This window comes from Anomaloglossus baeobatrachus, chromosome 5, assembly GCF_048569485.1.
Source record: "Anomaloglossus baeobatrachus isolate aAnoBae1 chromosome 5, aAnoBae1.hap1, whole genome shotgun sequence".
Lineage (NCBI taxonomy): Eukaryota > Metazoa > Chordata > Amphibia > Anura > Aromobatidae > Anomaloglossus > Anomaloglossus baeobatrachus.
The window spans coordinates 550,553,435-550,577,236 of record NC_134357.1 but is presented as its reverse complement, the minus strand read 5'-3'; the positions used below and the strand labels follow the sequence as shown (position 1 = coordinate 550,577,236).

The following is a 23,802-nucleotide window of genomic DNA, read 5'->3' as shown; positions in this document are numbered from 1 at the left end:
TTGTGAAGGGGCAGGCCCATTCACTATGGTACTGCTTTGGGAAGAAGCCGTATGTCGCACAATTTTTTTGTCTCCTGTTTTTGTGATGTACACTCAGACATCCTCCTCACATCTTGCCTAGCACAGATGTGCTCCTGAATTCTGGGCGTTCACTGTCATTTTGCCATTCTGTCTCCCAGGTATTATACGCCTGTAGCACTAATCACTGATCCTATGTGTCCAGCTGTATTATACGCCTGTGGCTCTAATCACGGACGTCTCTACAGCACTCTAAATCTTCCCAGAGTATCGCTCTTGCGCCCGATTATCCGTCACGTTACGGATAGATTATGGCGCTCTACCCAGCAGTCAGAAACCCATATTTCGCTACGCACGCTGCTTGCCCAGCGGTCCATGACATGGCCCTTTCCGTGAACGCTCCAGTGTCTCCGTGAACCTGTCAGGCTTCCAGTGTGTTCCAGGTTTACGCCCTGTGTTTCCATGTGCCTATCCTCTATCCTACGTGTCAGTGTCTCTACGTGCTACCTGTCTGTTACAGTGCGTAGGTGCCTTTCTCTCTACACCAGTCTTCACCAGTGTGCAAGTGTTACCAGTGTGCCAGTGTTCTTTAGGTACTAGTCCTCTTCGGTGTGCTAGTGTTTCCTCATACTTGTACACTATCCAGTGGGCCAGGGTTTCTCTATGCACTGACTTACTCCCGTGTGCCAGCGTTTCCCTGTACCTGTCCACTATCCAGAGTGCCAATGTCTGCGTCATGCCTGTGTGCTCCAATACCCAGGTGCTTTGGGGACCCTGCCCGCTATTCCGTGGGCCAGTGTTTCTACGTGCATTTGTTTACTCTGGTGTACCAGTGTTTTCCACGAGCCCTTACACTACTCAGTGTAACTAGGTTTCTATGCGCACCTGTCTACACCACTGTAACAGTGTTGTGTGAACCCTCCCACTGTTTAGGGGGTCAGGTTTCTTCTTGCACCTGTCAGTTTTAGTGTGCTATAACCTTTTCTGTCGACCTGTCCACCATCCAGATTGACAGTTCCATAGACCTGTCCACTTGCTCGTGTGCCAGTGTCTCTATATGTCGGTCCATTTTCCAGGGTGCCAGTATACACTATCCAGTGTTTCTCTATGCACCTACCCACCATCCGGTGCGCTAGTGTTGCCAGAATGTACCCTCTATCCTGTGTGCCAGTGTTTCTGTAGGCACCTGTCTACTACAGCGCGAGAGTGATTTGATGAGCCTGCCCACTTGCCTATGGGACAGCACTTATCAGCCCCAGAAGCCGGATACAGCAACAGGCTTGAGTGCCTTGTTCAACTTTTCCGCTCATCTTCGACCGAGGCGAATGCTCCATCCAACACTACCCCATGAGGCGGCACGCCAGCAGCTGTCACGTTCAGTGCCAGTATTCAAGATCAATGATCCTGTCCGCTATCCAATAGGCTAGCGTTTCTCCGGACCAGAAGCTGGATACTGTAACAGGTATGTGTTGCTCTGCTCACGACCCAGTGACTCGAACAGTCTTCCTCACCTAGTGGGTCATGTATCTCCTTCATCTTCAACTGAGGCGAGGACTGTGGTCTCCATGGACCCCTAACGTGGTACGGCAGCAACGGTCATTAGGTTGCTTCCCAGTGACCCGGGGTTTTTTTCCTACTTCAGACCACCCATTCAGGAAAACAGAAGGTAAGCCAGAATCCTCTGGCCAGTTCATTGTCTTCTCTTTCTGCAGCAGTTATTTACTCACTCTTCAGCGATCTGCATCCATCTCCTACCTCACACCATACGTGTAACGTGATCTCGAGTTAAGGTTACACGCGACCTTCTGACTGGAGGGTCGTGTGATTCACTCCCTGCAGCAACCACGGACCCCATGACGCAGCACGGCAGCAGCAGTTCTCATCCGGTCGCTTCCCAGTGGCCCGGGACCTTCTCCTACCTTGCACCATTTATCTAAGGTAGGGCTTTTCTCTCTTGACTGTACGTTGGCTGCATCGCTTCTTGAAGCAGCAGTCATTTTGGTTTTCAAATGAGGTAAGCAAGGGGCAGCTCTGTCTGCTAACCAATATGTTGTCCGTTTTACTTCCTGCCACCTTCCTCGGGTGGTTCATAGTTCTTCTGGTATCTGCCTATTCTTTGGCCTACACCAGCCTTGGCCGCGCCCTCCACTAGGGTTCCGGCCAGGTACTGTAAAGGTTTAAAACCATATATCGTTACTTACAGTTTCTCTCTTTCAAATAGTGATCAGATTCCCTCAGTCCCTCCACAGTCAACAGATGAAGTTAAGAACCAGACACCGGATCGTCTAACCAGTATTGATGCCACGGAGGACCAGCTTCACCAAGGGACTTCTAGTATCCTGACGGCCCAGTCATTGGGCCCACTCTTCCGGACAAGCTGTAAGGTTTCATATAATTGTATTCTGTCTACTTTCCACAGCAGAATTCTTCAGGGAGCCCAGAATGCTCAGGCCACTGGGTGTCTCCACCCGAACACTCAACACTACAGCGAGTGGTCCCCGTCTAATCTGCCAATCTCCACTAACACCTAGACATGACCTGCTTCAGTTTCAGGCCAAGAGGGATCTTCATTTCCCCTGTCCCGGGTCTACCTCCTTTTCCCCCTCTCGTAGCCATTCTGGATGGCCCTTGGAGATATGCTAGATCTCTCCGAAGTTCCCGCCATACCAAACTCCGCGACCACTCACCACCGCTTGGTCTCAGACGCTTGTGCATTTCTGCACTTTTCAATCAGAGTTCCTGCCAGACCATTTAAACTCCCATATTCTGTCATATCTTTCCCTTCGTCGTCTCTTCTGGTTGTGACGTGGTGACGCGTTTTATAATAATAATAGTAATAATAATAACACTTTACTCATTCTTCCGTCACTCCTCCGTTTTTTCCTTGCCACCTTCCAAGGATAGGCATCACTCCTCTGGTCGACGAGCGCTTAGGCCGGTCACATAGTCCAACCCTTCCTTGAGTCCCCTCGAAAGGGTTTTTCCTTCTCCTATTACAGGTCATACTTCCCAGGTCTTGGGCCCCTTTTTTTCATTCGCAAGAGCCCTCTCCCATAGGGGGTTCTCTTTCCAGTAATTCACTTCAAGGGGCATCTAGTACCCGAGTCCAGAGTTCGAGTTTTCCCAGCCACGCCATTGTAGATGCCCGGACTCCCTTCTCCTGTCTGACAGGTCATAGTGGTAATTGGTTATTGGATTTCCTTGGCTCCTTATCCTTCTCCTTTTTCTCCGGACTTCACAGGTTCTCTAGACCGCTTCTATAGACAGGGGATTTATCTCCCGTATCATCTTCCCGCCTGCAGGCTGTTTCGTCCACTAGGGTCAGATCACTTCCCTCAGGTGCTGTGTAATCAACAGGTCAAGTTCCCCTATGGCGGAATCCCCTCACAGTATCTCTTCTCCCCTGCACTATTTTAGGCAGTCGGTTTTCCTTTTAGTTGTCCTGTGGCAGTAAAGGCCCAAGGCTCCGTTGGCCTCCACTTACCTGGCACCTTCTTCCTCTCTCAGACGTAGTACCATGGCCTGTCGGGTTTTTGCTCCTAGCCGACCCATTGCTGTCAGTCGCCTTAGATCCTTGGGTTTCTTAGGTACAGATTTCAGAGGATGCAGTTTCTCCCTGATCATCCTATTCCTCAGCACACGCATTTTACACTAGTTCTTAGTACTCTAACTCTTCTCATATACTTCGGCCCCTGGCCGGGTAGGGGTTCTTTATGGGGTCTACGACCAGTTTTCGGTCACAGAATCTTGTCTCTGCTAACCCTGTTTTCGGGTCGCTTTCTTCCCACCCTTGGGGACTGCTTTAGGACGTCCCATGGTTTCCTGTGTCCCCCAATGAAGCGATAGAGAAAAGTAGATTTTGGGTACTCGCCGTAAAATCTCTTTCTCGGAGCCTTCATTGGGGGACACAGCACCCGCCCTTTTCTAAGACTTCAATGGATCCGGAATGTTCTAGATTTCAAGCTTCTCCTCGTACTGCTTTTACACAAACTGATCTCCTCAGCTCCAGTCAGTGGGTGTATACTACGTGGGAGGAGCCAACTTTCTTATTTGCATAGTGTCACCTCCTAGTCCCAGCAGCATACACCCATGGTTTCCTGTGTCCCCCAATGAAGGCTCCGAGAAAGAGATTTTACGGTGAGTACCCAAAATCTACTTTTCCCGCCCGGTGTCATGTCCGCTCCCGTGCAGGAGGTGGAAGCGGCTGCTAAATCAAAAGTGAACAGTAGAAAAATGTCATACTCACCTGTCTGCAGACTCCCGGTGCCATGTCCGCTCCCAGCTCTTCTCCCGGTCCCGCCACCCCCGCTTCGGCTGTGTGCCGGCTCCCAGGCACGTCCGATAGCTGCATGACCTGGCCGTGAGGACCTGGCGGTGATCACTTGATGCGGTCACCTGACGCATCAGCTGATCGTAAGTCTCGCGATGATGCCGGATTTTACCGCAGAGTGACAGATTCCCCGGCGCTTGCAGTCAGTTCATGACAGCTGCAGACAGGCCGGGGTGATCTCCGGAGTTCAGGTGAGAGCACCGGAGATTAGCCCGGGATGTCTGCAGCTGTCATGAACTGAATCGCAAGTGCCGGGGAATCAGTCACTCGGCGCTCGCTGTACAGTCTCGGCTGCAATCTGGAGCTCAGGTGAGAACTCCAGAGTGCAGTGCAGTTAGCTGAATCCAGGCCTGGCATTACTGGAGATTCCTCCGGTAGCCAGTCCGACGCTGCACAGAAGTGTGTAGTTTGTTTTTTTTTTTTGCACTGATGCATCAGCTGATTGTATAAAAGCCGTTTATACAATCAGCTGCTGTCTCATGTGATTCAGGCCTTGAACCTGACACATCATCTGATCGCTTTGCCTTCCAGCAAACAGATCAGATGATATTGGATCCAGATTGGACGGCGTGGGACCCATGACCCAGAATTACTGCGGACAGGGGTTCTTTATTTCTTTTTTTTTTTATAATTCTTTATTTAACCGAAAAACATGTACACACATCCATCCAATACAGTAGCATAACATTTTACGTCCATTGTACATTATCACCCATCAGGCTAGCTGTAACATCTGATAACTACCAAACTTAGACTCCTCCATGTTTATCCGGGAGTTTTCAAATATAGAGATTCTGTGGTGAATTCAGGAAAGAAAGAGAGAGAAGCAAGTGAGTCAGAAGAAAGTAGACCATAAATGAATAGGGGGGAGCACACAAAAGGGAGAGGGTGGGGGGGAAAGAGTAAAACATAGGGGAACAAACAGCCACTAGGCAGAGATACATCATCTCAGTGCACCTCTGTCTAACGGCAGAAGTAGGCCCCCTCAGTCAGGGGGAATCCAGGTACTGTATTCCGTGGAGAATTTAAACTCAATCCAGGGAAACCAAGTCTTGTGAAAAGCCTCCTGTCTGTCATGGAGAGGCGCCGTCAGGTCCTCCATATACAACAATTCATTCACCCTGTTCGCCCACATTGATAATGTCGGCGGAGTGGGGGGATCTCCATCTCAGGGGGATGCATGTCCTGGCAGCCATCACCAGGAAGCTTAACAGAGACCCCTTCTAGGCACGGGCAGAGGAATCGGGTAATTGAAGTAGGAAGAGTTCCAGACCCAAGGGTCTGCGCGTGTCCAACCACATGCCCGATCACCCCCCGCACCCTCTCCCAAAACCGCTGCAACCCCGGGCATTCCCAAAATATGTGCAGGAAATTACCTTCCCCATTCCCACATCTCCAATAGCTGGAGTCCACTCCTGGGAACATCCTTTGAAGTTTTGTCTGGACCCTATACCAGCAAGAGATACATTTATAGTTGGCCTCTTGGAGTTTGGAACTGACTGATGTTTTGTGGGCAAGTGACAGCACCTTGTTTCTCTGTGAGGTGGAAAGGGTGAGGCCCAAGTCTGACTTCCAATGCAAGAGGAACCTAGGCGGGGGCAGGTCTGTAGAGTTGCATAGCATTGTGTGTGAGATGGCCAGGGAGTGTCGGAGAGACCCCTTTTCCATACACAGCTTCTCAAAGTCGGTGAGGGGTCTGACAAACTGACTATGGACCGGCAGAGAACAGAGAAAGTGTCGCAGTTGTAAGGAGCGCCACAGGCCCAGGGGTCCGGGGACCCGGAAGTTCCGAAGTTCCTCTAATGTTGGCCATTGCCCCCCGACTCCGATGTGGTGAGCGCGGAATCTGTTCCGGGAGATCCAGAGACGAAACATCGGGTCAGAGAGACCCGGCGAGAAACTCGGGGCGCCTATGACCGGAGAAAGGGGAGAGGGTAAAGGCATTAGGGCTCTCCGGGCCGCCTCTTGGGAACAGCAAGATAGCGTAGCGCCAATAGTAGGATGAGATTTGAGTTCTGTGCCCACAGGGGAAAGCGCCCAGGGTAGCCCCGCCAATGGTATTTCAGTGAAGCTCTGCTCCACCTGCACCCAAGCTTTGGCCTTAGAATGGTGACACCAGTCCACCACCCTGGCCATGTGGGTGGCAATGTAGTATGTCTTGAGGTCCGGGAGACCCAGCCCCACCCGCGCTCTAGGTCTACACAACAACGACCGTGCCAATCTCGCCGGCTTGTTTGCCCATAGGAACTTCGTTTGTAGAGAGGAAACTTCTCTAAAGAATGACCTGGGGATCCCGATGGGCAGGGTCTGAAGGAGGTATAACAGTCTCGGAAATATGTTAATCTTAAAAGTCACGGCCCGTCCGAACCACGTGAAAGTGCCCATTGACCAGGTTTTACAGTCTTCTTTAATTTTTTGGAGAAGAGGGGTAAAGTTCAACTGGAAAAAGGAGCTCACGTCGGCCGACAATTTGAGTCCCAAGTAACGCAGGTACTGAGGAGCCCGCTGAATATCAGAGGCTCCCCGCAGCTGCGAAACTACCTCCGAGGGTAGGTTGACGCCCAGTGCCTCTGATTTTAGACAAGTTGACCTTGAAGTTGGAGAGGAGGGAGTAACGATTGAATTCTTGCATTAGCATTGGGAGCGATTTGGCTGGGTCAGTGATAAAAAATAATAGATCATCCGCGAAGGCTGCTATCTTATGAGTCACGCCCCCGATCTCCGGTCCCTTAATGCTCGTGTTCATCCGGATGTGTCGCAGTAGGGACTCTAATGTGAGTATGAATAACATTGGGGAAAGCGGGCAACCCTGTCGAGTGCCATTGGCGATCGGAAAGCACTCCATTAACCCGAACACATGCCAACGGTGCACTATATAGAGAACCTATCCAACTTAGCATGTTTCCCCCCAGACCCAGCTGGGGGTTGGAGGCAGCCCATACCTGCCTGCTGTACCCGGCTAGCATACAAAAATATGGCGAAGCCCACGTCATTTTTTTTGTTTGGGGGGGGGGGGGCAAAGAAATCCTGCATACAGTCCTGGAAGGAGGATGCTGAGCCTTGTAGTTCGACAGCTGCTGTCTGCTCTCCTGCATACACTATTGGATGGAGGATTCTGAGCCTTGTAGTTCTGCAGCTGCTGTCTGCTCTCCTGCATACACTAGTGGATGGAGTATGCTGAGCCTTGTAGGTCTGCTCCCCCTAACTCTCCCTCCAGCATACAGTCCTGGATGGAGCATGCTGAGCCTTGTAGTTCTGCAGCGGTCTGCTCTCCTGCATGCACTAGTGGAGAATGAAGAACATATGGAAGAAGGAAATGACATCAGACCTTTTTTTTTTTTTCCTTTTTTTTTTTAAACAATCTTTAATGGCAATGTTCACTGATAGAAAAACGCAGTGAGCAAAAACGCAGCAAAACGCGGTATGCGTTTTTTCATGCGTTTTTTTAAAGACGCTGCATTTTTGTGCGTTTTTAGCGCTAAAAACCGCACAAAAACGCAGCGTCAAAAAAAACGCAGTGTGTGCACGTAGCCTTAGGCTAAGTTCGCACACTGCATCTTTTTGACGCTGCGTTTTTGTGCATTTTTGGCCGCTAAAAACGCACAAAAACGCACCTGCGTCGAAAAAACGCATCAAAAAACGCATGCGTTTTTGCCGCGATTTGGTGCGTTTTTGGCTGCGTTTTGCCGCGTTTTTGATCTCTGCGTTTTGCTGCGTTTTTCCAATGCATTGCATGGGCGGAAAACGCAGGAAAGAACTGACGTCCATTTTTTTTTTTTTTAACTCAAAAACGCAGGTAAAAAAAACAAGTGTGTGTGGACAGCAAAAATGAAAACTCATAGACTTTGCTGGGGAAGCAAAGTCCTGCAGTTTTAAGGCCAAAAACGCACCCGAAAAACGTGCAAAAACGCCGCGAAAAACGCACTGTGCGCACATAGCCTTATGGAGACATTCTGGGGACGTTATTCTAGGAGAACTTTTTATCTTTTTAGTCAGTGTAGTTGTATTTTATCTTGTTTGTTTTTCTCTTTATAATTTTAAGGACATTGTTCTAGAAAACAATTGTTTGGCCCCGGTTGTCATGGTGATATATACTGATAGCTGTCAATGGAGAACAGAGGCCTCCCCATCTCAGTGCCTCAGATAATATGATATTGGCTTTCTTTCTTTCTCTCCCTCTCATTCTCTCAATCTCTTTTTTTTCTCTCTCTGTTTCTCTCAAATAAGAAAAATAATGGCCGCTGATTTTCATTTACCTCAAATATATGGAAATTGCCTTCTCTCTGTTTTCATCAAGAATGGAAAATATTCTCTTTCTTTCTTGCTAAAACTATGAGTCTATTTTTCACTTAAAACTTTTTTAGACTTTTTTCAACAATCGTAATTACTGCAATGAGACAACATACAAGCCTCAGATTGCTCGGGACATACACTGCACTACTGTAGTGCAGAGTATTATCCCCCTCTCAGTGTAACACTAACGGCCCCATACACATTAAATAACTGCTGGCTGAACCATTATTCAGCTGATGTATATTTCTCCCTACTCCCCATACGCACAACCATTCTACTCAGCGATATTTCCTGTGGTCTCTAAGAGAGAGTCAATGTCAGACTCCTCTAGCTGAGGATTATCTCCAGCGGACACAAACAGATCAGCTTCAGAAATTCTTCATGCCTTGAAATAATCAGTCGGGAGGCACCATATATATTACATAGTCAACCAATTACCCCTGAAATCAGCGGTTTCATCTGACGTTAATCGAATGTGTATGTTCTGCAGTCACAGCCTATGCTCCTCTAGACGATGGACACCACTCCCATAGCATGTGTATCCAGCTCCAGTCAGCAACAGCAGTCCTTATGCTCCACCAGACGACAGACGTCATGAACGTAGCACGTGTATTCAGCTCCAGCTGACAACAATCATCCTTAGGATAGTTCCTCAAATCCAGACAATGGATTTCTCATCCGTAGCACATTTATCCATCTCTGACCAGGATAACAGTCCTTATGCTCATATCATTACTGTAGCACATGTATGCAGCGCCAATCTCTACACTGTGTGCAAAATTATTAGGCAAATAAGTATTTTGATCACAGGATACTTTTTATACATGTTGTTCTATTCCAAGCTGTATAGGCTTGAGAGCCAACTACCAATTAAGTAAATCAGGTTATGTGCATTTCTGTAATGAGGATGGGAGTCATGTAATGACATAAACACCCTATATAAGTGTGCTTAATTATTAGGCAACTTTCTTTCAAGCAAAGTTGGGTGCTGATAGAGGGGTTTCAGATCATGGGAAACCTGGGTGCTGTGGGTAAAAGCCAAGTGTCAGCGTCATTATCCTGTACCCCGAGTGTCAGTGTCATTATCCCATACCCTAAGTGTCGGGGTACGTGGAGGGGGGGCCCCGGTCCAAATTTCGCATCAGGGCCCATCAAACTCTAGTTACGCCACTGGGTACTGGTATGAGCTGGTATCATCAAAGATGAACTTGTGGCACCTTTTCGGGTTGAGGATGGAGTGAAGCTCAACTCCCAGACCTACTGCCAGTTTCTGAAAGACAACTTCTTCAAGCAGTGGCACAGGACGAAGTTGGTATCGTTCAAGAAAATCATGATTTTCATGCAGGACAATGCTCCATCACAGGCACCCAACTACTCCACAGCGTGGCTGGCCAGTAAAGGTCTAAAAGATGAAAAAATAATGACATGGCTCCCTTGTTCACCTGAACTGAACCTCATAGAGAACTGGTGGTCCCTCATAAAATGTGAGATCTACAGGGAGGGAAAACAGTACACCTCTCGGAACAGTGTCTGGAGGCTGTGGTGGCTGCTGCATGCAATGTTGATCGTAAACAAATCAAGCAACTGACAGAATCTATGGATTGTAGGCTGTTGAGTGTCATCATAAAGAAAGGTGGCTATATTGGTCACTAATTTTTTGGGGTTTTGTTTTTGCATGTCAGAAATGTTTACTTCTAAATTTTGTGCAGTTATATTGATTTACCTGGTGAAAATAAACAAGTGGGATGGGAATATATTTTGTTTATATTAAGTTGCCTATAATTCTACACAGTAATAGTTATCTGCAAAAACAGATATCCTCCTAAGATAGCCAAATCTAAAAAAAACCCACTCCAACTTCCAAAAATATTAAGCTTTGATATTTTTCAGTCTTTTGGGTGGATTGAGAACATAAAGGTGCTTTACATGCTGCGACATCGCTACCGATATATCGTCGTGGTTTTGGTTTGATTGAAAACATAGTTGTTGATCAATAATAAAAAAAATCCTCTAAAATACAACTTTCCTAGTAATTCTGCACACAGTGTGTAGTCCATTCATAGGCACAGGACATTGCCGCAGCAACAGATCCTTGCTCCTGTACCTCATAGCACCAATTGCCTAACTGACCAAATATTGTTCTTTCTCTCCTAGGATCAGTCCCCTGGATGAACAGAAGTATTCATCACACCCACCTCATTAGATATTTTCTACATGTATGTTAGGGTATGAAGGTTCCAGAAGCCCAGTCTCAGGCCCTGTCTGTAGGATTGTGTACTAGGGAAGCCCCCTGCAGAGGGGATCAAAAGACTCACAACCCTCCACCAGAGGTAGGACAATGAATCCTACTGCAGACCTGGTTACATTAAGGTACCCTCACAGTAATCGACGCTCCAGCGATCCCACCAGCAACCTGACCTGGCAGGGATCGCTGCAGCGTCGCTACACGGGTTGCTGGTGAGCTGTCAAACAGGCAGATCTCACCAGTGACCAGCCCCCAGCCAGCAGCGACGCGTGGAAGGGATGCTGCGCTTGGTAACTAAGGTAAATATCGGGTATCCAACCCGATATTTACCTTGGTTACCAGCGCACACCGCTTAGCGCTGGCTCCCTGCACTCCTAGCCAGAGTACACATCGGGTTAATTACACGATGTGTAGTCTGGCTATGTGTGCAGGGAGCAGGGAGCCGGCACTGGCAGCGTGAGAGCGGCGGACGCTGGTAACGAAGGTAAATATCGGGTAACCAAGGAAAGGGCTTCTTGGTTACCCGATATTTACCTTTGTTACCAGCGTCCGCAGAAGCCGGCTCCCTGCTCACTGCACATTCAGTTGTTGCTCTCTTGCTGTCACACACAGCGATGTGTGCTTCACAGTGGGAGAGCAACAACTAAAAAATGGTCCAGGACATTCAGCAACAACCAGCGACCTCACAGCAGGGGCCAGGTTGTTGCTGCATGTCACACACAGCGACATCGCTAGCAACATCGCTGTTGCGTCACAAAAGTCATGCCTCAGCAGCGATGTTGCTAGCGATGTTGCTTAGTGAGACGTGGCCTTTAGGCCAACTAGGATGACAAACTGTTACAACCCCATCCCCCTTCAAACTGTTTACCTTAAACTGATGAGCAAGCAATTTCTAATAAAACAGAACAATGAGCTCAATGTCATCAGCGCTCCATACTGTAAAGGTAATGTCACACTTAGCGACGCTCCAGCGATCCCACCAGCGATCTGACTTGGCAGGGATCGCTGGAGCGTCGCTACATGGTCCGCTGGTGAGCTGTAAATCAGGCAGATCTCCACAGCGATCAGAGATCAGCCACCAGCAACCCGTGTAACGACGCTGTGCTTGGTAACCATAGTACACATCGGGTTACTAAGCAAAGCGCTTTGCTTATAGTTACCCGATGTGTACCTTGGCTACATTAGCAGGGAGTCGGCTTCTAGAAGCTGCGGACGCTGGTAACCAAGGTAAATATAGGGTAACCAAGCAAAGCGCTAACTGTGCTAACAATTGTGCTAACAATATTAATTAATCATAGTTTTTCAGACAATAGTACAATAGGACAAAGGGTAGTATATGGGAATTCAGAGGCTATATATAGGCGTACTAATTAAATAAATAAATATAGACGTAGAAAAATATATGATTTATACACATTTATTGGACATCCCTAGATGACCAAATTAAGGAGTAACGCCATTTTTCAATAAAATCAATCTTTATTTAAACATATTTTTTTAAAATATTTTAGCAAAAAAGGTACCGTATAAAAGAGAGGCACGGACAGGCACATAATTAGATCCCTATATTAGTAACTGGGATATTTACACCCAGGCAGGTAAATGTATATCTGATTACAGCCAAAAACCAAATATTAAATGAATCTAGTGATTATACCAATTATTAATACCAGTATACCATATTCATTGCTGCACAAATCTCCACATATATAATTTAAGACAAGTATCATATGCCATATGGACCAAGAGCAGACTCTGCGGTTCCACCTGCGTTTTTTCATCTGCAGTGCATAGATTTTTTCATGCAGGGTTCCTCCATGAATAATCTGTACTCATAAGAATAAATAAATAAAAGAGTATGGAGGTTCCCTAAGCACGAATCAATTCCATTGAATGCAGTATAAATTAATGAACGCACAAGGTGGTGTCAGCAGAGCCTGCTCAGGCTCACAGATTTACATAGAATTCATGACACTTAGAAACATACAATGTGCAGCAACAAACCATCTATGATAACGACCGCACAGACCATGCAAGTCCAAAAATCAACTAGAGATTAGTATAATTAGGCTGACAAAATACATGATAATATCATAATATTACATCACCTGACTGGGAAGTATCCTGCCGTGACCCTCGCACTCCGACACGTGTTTCACAAACAGCTTTCTCAAGGAGCGTGTCAGAGGTGAGGGGCGAGCAGATTATAAACATCAGATAACCAATAAGAGGTGCCAAAACCTGATTGCATTCAAACGTCACACCAGGAAACAGACTAATCCCATTAGCGGCGCATGACTGCAGTTGCTACGGACGCTTGAAAAGAGACCTCCCACGGATCGCGATCACGTGACCGTGACGTCATGACCCACACGGTGGTGAGTCATGGCAACCACAGCACGCTATCTGACGCGATGTGTGACGGTCAGTCGGCAGCAGTAGGAGTCATGCGCACTGGGTAATCTGTGATACTTAGAAAATAATACACACAACAGGACAGGAAGATTTCGATCATTCAAAAAACTTATTGTCAGAAAAACTATGCAATCGACTGCAAAAAGGCACATCATTAAATAGAAGGGAACCATATTATTATGCAAAGATATATAATTTTACAAAAAACACCCCATTATAACATACAATCAATATGATAGAGACCTATACAGTCAAGGGCACGTCTTTACATAGGAGGAGATCATATTATTATACAGTCATAAATGGATTTACAAATTCTAGAGAAAACACCCCATTATAACATACAGTCAATACAAAATAATTAAAGAGAACACTACTCCATAACACTTGTTCATATAATATATAATGATCCTGTCGGACGACTTGAAAGAGTAGCTCCTTCCCCTAGACATCAACGGTCATCACACGAAACCTTCCCAGGACATGTAGAAACAGCACACTCCATTGGTGAAATTAACCCGAATATATGGTGACCTAAATGAACTAAAAAAATAAACGATTAAAATAATAAAAAACAAAACCCACCAAACACATCTAACTAAAACCCAGGCATCCATACGCGAAGGATACAAGAGACACAAGAAACTACAAAATATCATGAGAACAAACACCTCAGAAAACCTCCCTCTTTTTTGGATACAACCAGGTTGATTACAGGAAGGCTGAAAATCCCATATTTTCGTTCAGCCCATTAGGAGTCAAGGTTCCCAGCCTATAAATCCACTTACTTTCAACCTGGGCAAGAAGCTTACCAAGATCCCCCCCTCTGGTACCGAGAGACACTAAATCAATACCTTTCGCTTTCAACAAGGAGGAATTACATCCATGATACTTTTTATAATGTCTTGGAATGGTTTTTAACAAATTTTCATCGGTGATGCTTTTAGCTTTCTCAATGTCCAGACAGTGCTCACGAATTCTAATTTTCAACTCCCTCGTGGTAAGTCCAATATATACCCTTTTGCATGGGCATTCAATCCTGTAAATCACACCTTTTGAGGAACACGTGATCCGATGTCTAATATCGAACTCACGTGATCCATCAAAATTGTGAAACTTCTTGGACTTAACAAGATTGGCACACGCCTTGCAAAGGCCACATGGGAAAAAAACAACTGGCAATGGTTGGCTGGACATGCTTGTTTGAAATGGTTCATAATTACTATGAACAAGCATGTCCCTCAAGTTTTTACCACGTTTAGCCACAATAGATGGTCGTAATGGGAGAATTCTTTTTAGAACCGGATCCGTCAGTAAAATATTCCAATGTTTCTGGACTACTGTCCTCATTTTATCCCACTTATTATTGTAAGTGGTAATAAGACGCACTGTCTGGTCATTATTTGTTGTTTTCACCGTGTTGGAAAAAAGGAGAGAGTTTCTGGACGACCCCACTGCTCTCCTAAAACCATGCCTTATTGTCCTCCGACTATAACCTCTTGATTCAAATCTATGGGCCAGCTCCTCAGACTGAGTCATAAAACTTGAATCATCGGAGCAAATTCTCCTAACCCTGAGGAACTGGCCGACAGGAATCCCCTTGATGGTATTTTTAGGGTGTGCAGATGATGCCAGTAGTAAGGAATTAGTGGCGGTTGGTTTACGGAAGACCTGAGTGGACAACAAACCGTCCGATGATGCCACAATTTTCAAATCCAAAAAATTGATTTCACGGCCATACTCAAATGTGAGTTTGATATTTAGATTGTTTTGATTCAAACTCTGCATGAATTCCTGTAAACCAACCACATCACCCTCCCAAATAAACCACACATCATCTATATACCTGATCCAATTCAAAACCTGATGAGTACATAGATTGTTGTCACTCACAAAAATCTGCCGCTCCCACGCCCCCAAAAAAAGGTTGGCGTAGGATGGTGCACAGCAGGCACCCATGGCAGTACCCTGGGTTTGTAGATACACCTTTCCATTGAATATGAAGATGTTATGTGTCAGTATATACTCAAGTAAGACTAAAATCAAGTCCGCCGTGGGACGTGCAATATTACTAGACTCAAGGTACCAAGAGACAGCCCTCAGACCATCCGGATGCCTAATGGAGGTATATAGAGATTCAATGTCAGCAGACACCATCATCATATTATCCTCCAGGTGAATCCCATCCAGACGTCTGAGCGCTGCCGTGGTATCCTGAATGTAAGATGGTAACTCACATACCAACGGCTTCAAATAATAGTCAATTACTTGACACACCAATTCAATGAGGCTACCATTCCCAGATATTATGGGTCTGCCAGGGGGATTAATTGGATCCTTGTGAATTTTTGGAATCAGGTACAAAGCCGGGAGACGTGGATGAAGTTTCTTAACAGTATCAAGGAATTTTTTGGGAATAATTCCCTTGTCATATGCTTGTTCCAAGATCACAACTAAAGAGCTATGAAAAGTAGAGGTGGGATTATATGGTAATTTCCGGTAACATTTAGTATCTCCCAACAATTTGTTAGCCTGCTCTTCATACTTGTCACACGGCCAAATAACAAGGTTGCCGCCTTTATCAGCTGGCTTGATAATGACATCCCGCCAGGATTGTAACTCTTTCAAACCAGCCCACTCATCTTTAGTAAGATTCCGGGCTGGTGAAGGTGAGGCGGCCAACTCTTCAATTTCTTGAGAGACCATTTTCGTAAACACCTCTAAGGCCGGACAAATACTCAAGCTTGGGAATTTTTTAGATTTATTCATAAGCTGTAACGGGAAATTACCAACCTCATTCTCTGAGCTCTCCTCCTCCAAAGATTGTAAAATTGAAAGTGCCTCTTGCTCCTCCCTAGTGGTGAAGATATCAGAAGCTTGAGTCTTATGATGCAATTTTTTAAGCAGGATTTTTCTTGAAAAAAGGTGAATATCTTTCACCGCTGTGAACGCGTCTAGGGGATTAGAAGGGGAAAAAGTTAATCCCTTTTCTAATAAAGAAATTTGTACATCTGAGAGCATGTGTTGAGAAAGATTAATTACCTGCGGCCCATCCTTACGTTTGTCCCTCGGATTGAAGATATCATATCCTTTACGTTTCCCTCTGTATCCATTATATGAGGGATCTCTGGGACCTTCTGAGCCGCTTGTAGACACATTGCTCTCAGATGCAGAATTCAACGATTGATTAGAGGCAAATCTGGAAGTAGCCATCTTGGATTCCTTCTTTATCTGCCATTTATAAATTTTTTTACTCTCAAAATCTTGGATATCGCGCTGATATTTTTTCAATTTATCAGTGCTGATCTCCTTCTCCCACCGTTCAAAATCCTTATCCAGGCTCGCAAAAAGTTCTTGTAGGTCATCCTTAGATAGATCTTTTTGAAGGCCCTCCTCAAGTTCCTTTATCTCCTCCTCTAATTTAAGCAAGGTAATTTTATTCTTTTCGTTTATAATTTTCATAAATTCAAACGAACATTTTGCAGCAGCCTTCTGCCATCTTAGGATCAAATCTTCCTGCTCCAGATCAAAGCTAGGATATAAATGAATCCTAAGACCCCGGGGGATGATTTCTTGCTCACAATATCGCTCAAGGGAGTTACTTGTCCACCAAATTTTTGTTTTTTTATGTAAAACATTCCTGTATCTCTTGATACTATCTTTGCATGATGACTGGGGTAAAATCACACCGGTACCCTTGCTAAATATAGTAGAGGCTTTGGACAGCCAGCTGGTTTCCCTGGCTTTGAAATCCATTGTGGAATGGGACCAACTGTTCAAAAAACAGCAAAAATATACAATTAACAACCTCATGTCCTATTAGTTACCTACTAGCACTCCAAGATACATGATTTATACACATTTATTGGACATCCCTAGATGACCAAATTAAGGAGTAACGCCATTTTTCAATAAAATCAATCTTTATTTAAACATATTTTTTTAAAATATTTTAGCAAAAAAGGTACCGTATAAAAGAGAGGCACGGACAGGCACATAATTAGATCCCTATATTAGTAACTGGGATATTTACACCCAGGCAGGTAAATGTATATCTGATTACAGCCAAAAACCAAATATTAAATGAATCTAGTGATTATACCAATTATTAATACCAGTATACCATATTCATTGCTGCACAAATCTCCACATATATAATTTAAGACAAGTATCATATGCCATATGGACCAAGAGCAGACTCTGCGGTTCCACCTGCGTTTTTTCATCTGCAGTGCATAGATTTTTTCATGCAGGGTTCCTCCATGAATAATCTGTACTCATAAGAATAAATAAATAAAAGAGTATGGAGGTTCCCTAAGCACGAATCAATTCCATTGAATGCAGTATAAATTAATGAACGCACAAGGTGGTGTCAGCAGAGCCTGCTCAGGCTCACAGATTTACATAGAATTCATGACACTTAGAAACATACAATGTGCAGCAACAAACCATCTATGATAACGACCGCACAGACCATGCAAGTCCAAAAATCAACTAGAGATTAGTATAATTAGGCTGACAAAATACATGATAATATCATAATATTACATCACCTGACTGGGAAGTATCCTGCCGTGACCCTCGCACTCCGACACGTGTTTCACAAACAGCTTTCTCAAGGAGCGTGTCAGAGGTGAGGGGCGAGCAGATTATAAACATCAGATAACCAATAAGAGGTGCCAAAACCTGATTGCATTCAAACGTCACACCAGGAAACAGACTAATCCCATTAGCGGCGCATGACTGCAGTTGCTACGGACGCTTGAAAAGAGACCTCCCACGGATCGCGATCACGTGACCGTGACGTCATGACCCACACGGTGGTGAGTCATGGCAACCACAGCACGCTATCTGACGCGATGTGTGACGGTCAGTCGGCAGCAGTAGGAGTCATGCGCACTGGGTAATCTGTGATACTTAGAAAATAATACACACAACAGGACAGGAAGATTTCGATCATTCAAAAAACTTATTGTCAGAAAAACTATGCAATCGACTGCAAAAAGGCACATCATTAAATAGAAGGGAACCATATTATTATGCAAAGATATATAATTTTACAAAAAACACCCCATTATAACATACAATCAATATGATAGAGACCTATACAGTCAAGGGCACGTCTTTACATAGGAGGAGATCATATTATTATACAGTCATAAATGGATTTACAAATTCTAGAGAAAACACCCCATTATAACATACAGTCAATACAAAATAATTAAAGAGAACACTACTCCATAACACTTGTTCATATAATATATAATGATCCTGTCGGACGACTTGAAAGAGTAGCTCCTTCCCCTAGACATCAACGGTCATCACACGAAACCTTCCCAGGACATGTAGAAACAGCACACTCCATTGGTGAAATTAACCCGAATATATGGTGACCTAAATGAACTAAAAAAATAAACGATTAAAATAATAAAAAACAAAACCCACCAAACACATCTAACTAAAACCCAGGCATCCATACGCGAAGGATACAAGAGACACAAGAAACTACAAAATATCATGAGAACAAACACCTCAGAAAACCTCCCTCTTTTTTGGATACAACCAGGTTGATTACAGGAAGGCTGAAAATCCCATATTTTCGTTCAGCCCATTAGGAGTCAAGGTTCCCAGCCTATAAATCCACTTACTTTCAACCTGGGCAAGAAGCTTACCAAGATCCCCCCCTCTGGTACCGAGAGACACTAAATCAATACCTTTCGCTTTCAACAAGGAGGAATTACATCCATGATACTTTTTATAATGTCTTGGAATGGTTTTTAACAAATTTTCATCGGTGATGCTTTTAGCTTTCTCAATGTCCAGACAGTGCTCACGAATTCTAATTTTCAACTCCCTCGTGGTAAGTCCAATATATACCCTTTTGCATGGGCATTCAATCCTGTAAATCACACCTTTTGAGGAACACGTGATCCGATGTCTAATATCGAACTCACGTGATCCATCAAAATTGTGAAACTTCTTGGACTTAACAAGATTGGCACACGCCTTGCAAAGGCCACATGGGAAAAAACCAACTGGCAATGGTTGGCTGGACATGCTTGTTTGAAATGGTTCATAATTACTATGAACAAGCATGTCCCTCAAGTTTTTACCACGTTTAGCCACAATAGATGGTCATAATGGGAGAATTCTTTTTAGAACCGGATCCGTCAGTAAAATATTCCAATGTTTCTGGACTACTGTCCTCATTTTATCCCACTTATTATTGTAAGTGGTAATAAGACGCACTGTCTGGTCATTATTTGTTGTTTTCACCGTGTTGGAAAAAAGGAGAGAGTTTCTGGACGACCCCACTGCTCTCCTAAAACCATGCCTTATTGTCCTCCGACTATAACCTCTTGATTCAAATCTATGGGCCAGCTCCTCAGACTGAGTCATAAAACTTGAATCATCGGAGCAAATTCTCCTAACCCTGAGGAACTGGCCGACAGGAATCCCCTTGATGGTATTTTTAGGGTGTGCAGATGATGCCAGTAGTAAGGAATTAGTGGCGGTTGGTTTACGGAAGACCTGAGTGGACAACAAACCGTCCGATGATGCCACAATTTTCAAATCCAAAAAATTGATTTCACGGCCATACTCAAATGTGAGTTTGATATTTAGATTGTTTTGATTCAAACTCTGCATGAATTCCTGTAAACCAACCACATCACCCTCCCAAATAAACCACACATCATCTATATACCTGATCCAATTCAAAACCTGATGAGTACATAGATTGTTGTCACTCACAAAAATCTGCCGCTCCCACGCCCCCAAAAAAAGGTTGGCGTAGGATGGTGCACAGCAGGCACCCATGGCAGTACCCTGGGTTTGTAGATACACCTTTCCATTGAATATGAAGATGTTATGTGTCAGTATATACTCAAGTAAGACTAAAATCAAGTCCGCCGTGGGACGTGCAATATTACTAGACTCAAGGTACCAAGAGACAGCCCTCAGACCATCCGGATGCCTAATGGAGGTATATAGAGATTCAATGTCAGCAGACACCATCATCATATTATCCTCCAGGTGAATCCCATCCAGACGTCTGAGCGCTGCCGTGGTATCCTGAATGTAAGATGGTAACTCACATACCAACGGCTTCAAATAATAGTCAATTACTTGACACACCAATTCAATGAGGCTACCATTCCCAGATATTATGGGTCTGCCAGGGGGATTAATTGGATCCTTGTGAATTTTTGGAATCAGGTACAAAGCCGGGAGACGTGGATGAAGTTTCTTAACAGTATCAAGGAATTTTTTGGGAATAATTCCCTTGTCATATGCTTGTTCCAAGATCACAACTAAAGAGCTATGAAAAGTAGAGGTGGGATTATATGGTAATTTCCGGTAACATTTAGTATCTCCCAACAATTTGTTAGCCTGCTCTTCATACTTGTCACACGGCCAAATAACAAGGTTGCCGCCTTTATCAGCTGGCTTGATAATGACATCCCGCCAGGATTGTAACTCTTTCAAACCAGCCCACTCATCTTTAGTAAGATTCCGGGCTGGTGAAGGTGAGGCGGCCAACTCTTCAATTTCTTGAGAGACCATTTTCGTAAACACCTCTAAGGCCGGACAAATACTCAAGCTTGGGAATTTTTTAGATTTATTCATAAGCTGTAACGGGAAATTACCAACCTCATTCTCTGAGCTCTCCTCCTCCAAAGATTGTAAAATTGAAAGTGCCTCTTGCTCCTCCCTAGTGGTGAAGATATCAGAAGCTTGAGTCTTATGATGCAATTTTTTAAGCAGGATTTTTCTTGAAAAAAGGTGAATATCTTTCACCGCTGTGAACGCGTCTAGGGGATTAGAAGGGGAAAAAGTTAATCCCTTTTCTAATAAAGAAATTTGTACATCTGAGAGCATGTGTTGAGAAAGATTAATTACCTGCGGCCCATCCTTACGTTTGTCCCTCGGATTGAAGATATCATATCCTTTACGTTTCCCTCTGTATCCATTATATGAGGGATCTCTGGGACCTTCTGAGCCGCTTGTAGACACATTGCTCTCAGATGCAGAATTCAACGATTGATTAGAGGCAAATCTGGAAGTAGCCATCTTGGATTCCTTCTTTATCTGCCATTTATAAATTTTTTTACTCTCAAAATCTTGGATATCGCGCTGATATTTTTTCAATTTATCAGTGCTGATCTCCTTCTCCCACCGTTCAAAATCCTTATCCAGGCTCGCAAAAAGTTCTTGTAGGTCATCCTTAGATAGATCTTTTTGAAGGCCCTCCTCAAGTTCCTTTATCTCCTCCTCTAATTTAAGCAAGGTAATTTTATTCTTTTCGTTTATAATTTTCATAAATTCAAACGAACATTTTGCAGCAGCCTTCTGCCATCTTAGGATCAAATCTTCCTGCTCCAGATCAAAGCTAGGATATAAATGAATCCTAAGACCCCGGGGGATGATTTCTTGCTCACAATATCGCTCAAGGGAGTTACTTGTCCACCAAATTTTTGTTTTTTTATGTAAAACATTCCTGTATCTCTTGATACTATCTTTGCATGATGACTGGGGTAAAATCACACCGGTACCCTTGCTAAATATAGTAGAGGCTTTGGACAGCCAGCTGGTTTCCCTGGCTTTGAAATCCATTGTGGAATGGGACCAACTGTTCAAAAAACAGCAAAAATATACAATTAACAACCTCATGTCCTATTAGTTACCTACTAGCACTCCAAGATACATGATTTATACACATTTATTGGACATCCCTAGATGACCAAATTAAGGAGTAACGCCATTTTTCAATAAAATCAATCTTTATTTAAACATATTTTTTTAAAATATTTTAGCAAAAAAGGTACCGTATAAAAGAGAGGCACGGACAGGCACATAATTAGATCCCTATATTAGTAACTGGGATATTTACACCCAGGCAGGTAAATGTATATCTGATTACAGCCAAAAACCAAATATTAAATGAATCTAGTGATTATACCAATTATTAATACCAGTATACCATATTCATTGCTGCACAAATCTCCACATATATAATTTAAGACAAGTATCATATGCCATATGGACCAAGAGCAGACTCTGCGGTTCCACCTGCGTTTTTTCATCTGCAGTGCATAGATTTTTTCATGCAGGGTTCCTCCATGAATAATCTGTACTCATAAGAATAAATAAATAAAAGAGTATGGAGGTTCCCTAAGCACGAATCAATTCCATTGAATGCAGTATAAATTAATGAACGCACAAGGTGGTGTCAGCAGAGCCTGCTCAGGCTCACAGATTTACATAGAATTCATGACACTTAGAAACATACAATGTGCAGCAACAAACCATCTATGATAACGATGATAATTGACTATTATTTGAAGCCGTTGGTATGTGAGTTACCATCTTACATTCAGGATACCACGGCAGCGCTCAGACGTCTGGATGGGATTCACCTGGAGGATAATATGATGATGGTGTCTGCTGACATTGAATCTCTATATACCTCCATTAGGCATCCGGATGGTCTGAGGGCTGTCTCTTGGTACCTTGAGTCTAGTAATATTGCACGTCCCACGGCGGACTTGATTTTAGTCTTACTTGAGTATATACTGACACATAACATCTTCATATTCAATGGAAAGGTGTATCTACAAACCCAGGGTACTGCCATGGGTGCCTGCTGTGCACCATCCTACGCCAACCTTTTTTTGGGGGCGTGGGAGCGGCAGATTTTTGTGAGTGACAACAATCTATGTACTCATCAGGTTTTGAATTGGATCAGGTATATAGATGATGTGTGGTTTATTTGGGAGGGTGATGTGGTTGGTTTACAGGAATTCATGCAGAGTTTGAATCAAAACAATCTAAATATCAAACTCACATTTGAGTATGGCCGTGAAATCAATTTTTTGGATTTGAAAATTGTGGCATCATCGGACGGTTTGTTGTCCACTCAGGTCTTCCGTAAACCAACCGCCACTAATTCCTTACTACTGGCATCATCTGCACACCCTAAAAATACCATCAAGGGGATTCCTGTCGGCCAGTTCCTCAGGGTTAGGAGAATTTGCTCCGATGATTCAAGTTTTATGACTCAGTCTGAGGAGCTGGCCCATAGATTTGAATCAAGAGGTTATAGTCGGAGGACAATAAGGCATGGTTTTAGGAGAGCAGTGGGGTCGTCCAGAAACTCTCTCCTTTTTTCCAACACGGTGAAAACAACAAATAATGACCAGACAGTGCGTCTTATTACCACTTACAATAATAAGTGGGATAAAATGAGGACAGTAGTCCAGAAACATTGGAATATTTTACTGACGGATCCGGTTCTAAAAAGAATTCTCCCATTACGACCATCTATTGTGGCTAAACGTGGTAAAAACTTGAGGGACATGCTTGTTCATAGTAATTATGAACCATTTCAAACAAGCATGTCCAGCCAACCATTGCCAGTTGGTTTTTTCCCATGTGGCCTTTGCAAGGCGTGTGCCAATCTTGTTAAGTCCAAGAAGTTTCACAATTTTGATGGATCACG

At 44.2% G+C, this 23,802-nt stretch overlaps 1 long non-coding RNA gene across 1 annotated transcript; it reads right to left on the bottom strand.

The window, feature by feature from the left end:
- Positions 1-12,347: 12,347 nt before the first annotated feature.
- LOC142312283 (uncharacterized) lies at positions 12,348-22,545 on the bottom strand. Its single transcript, XR_012754347.1, has 5 exons — positions 21,204-22,545; positions 20,955-21,115; positions 16,344-18,704; positions 16,095-16,255; positions 12,348-13,844 (listed from the first exon to the last, which is right to left on the bottom strand). It is a non-coding gene; the product is annotated as an uncharacterized LOC142312283 (long non-coding RNA).
- Between the last annotated feature and the right edge of the window lie 1,257 nt (positions 22,546-23,802).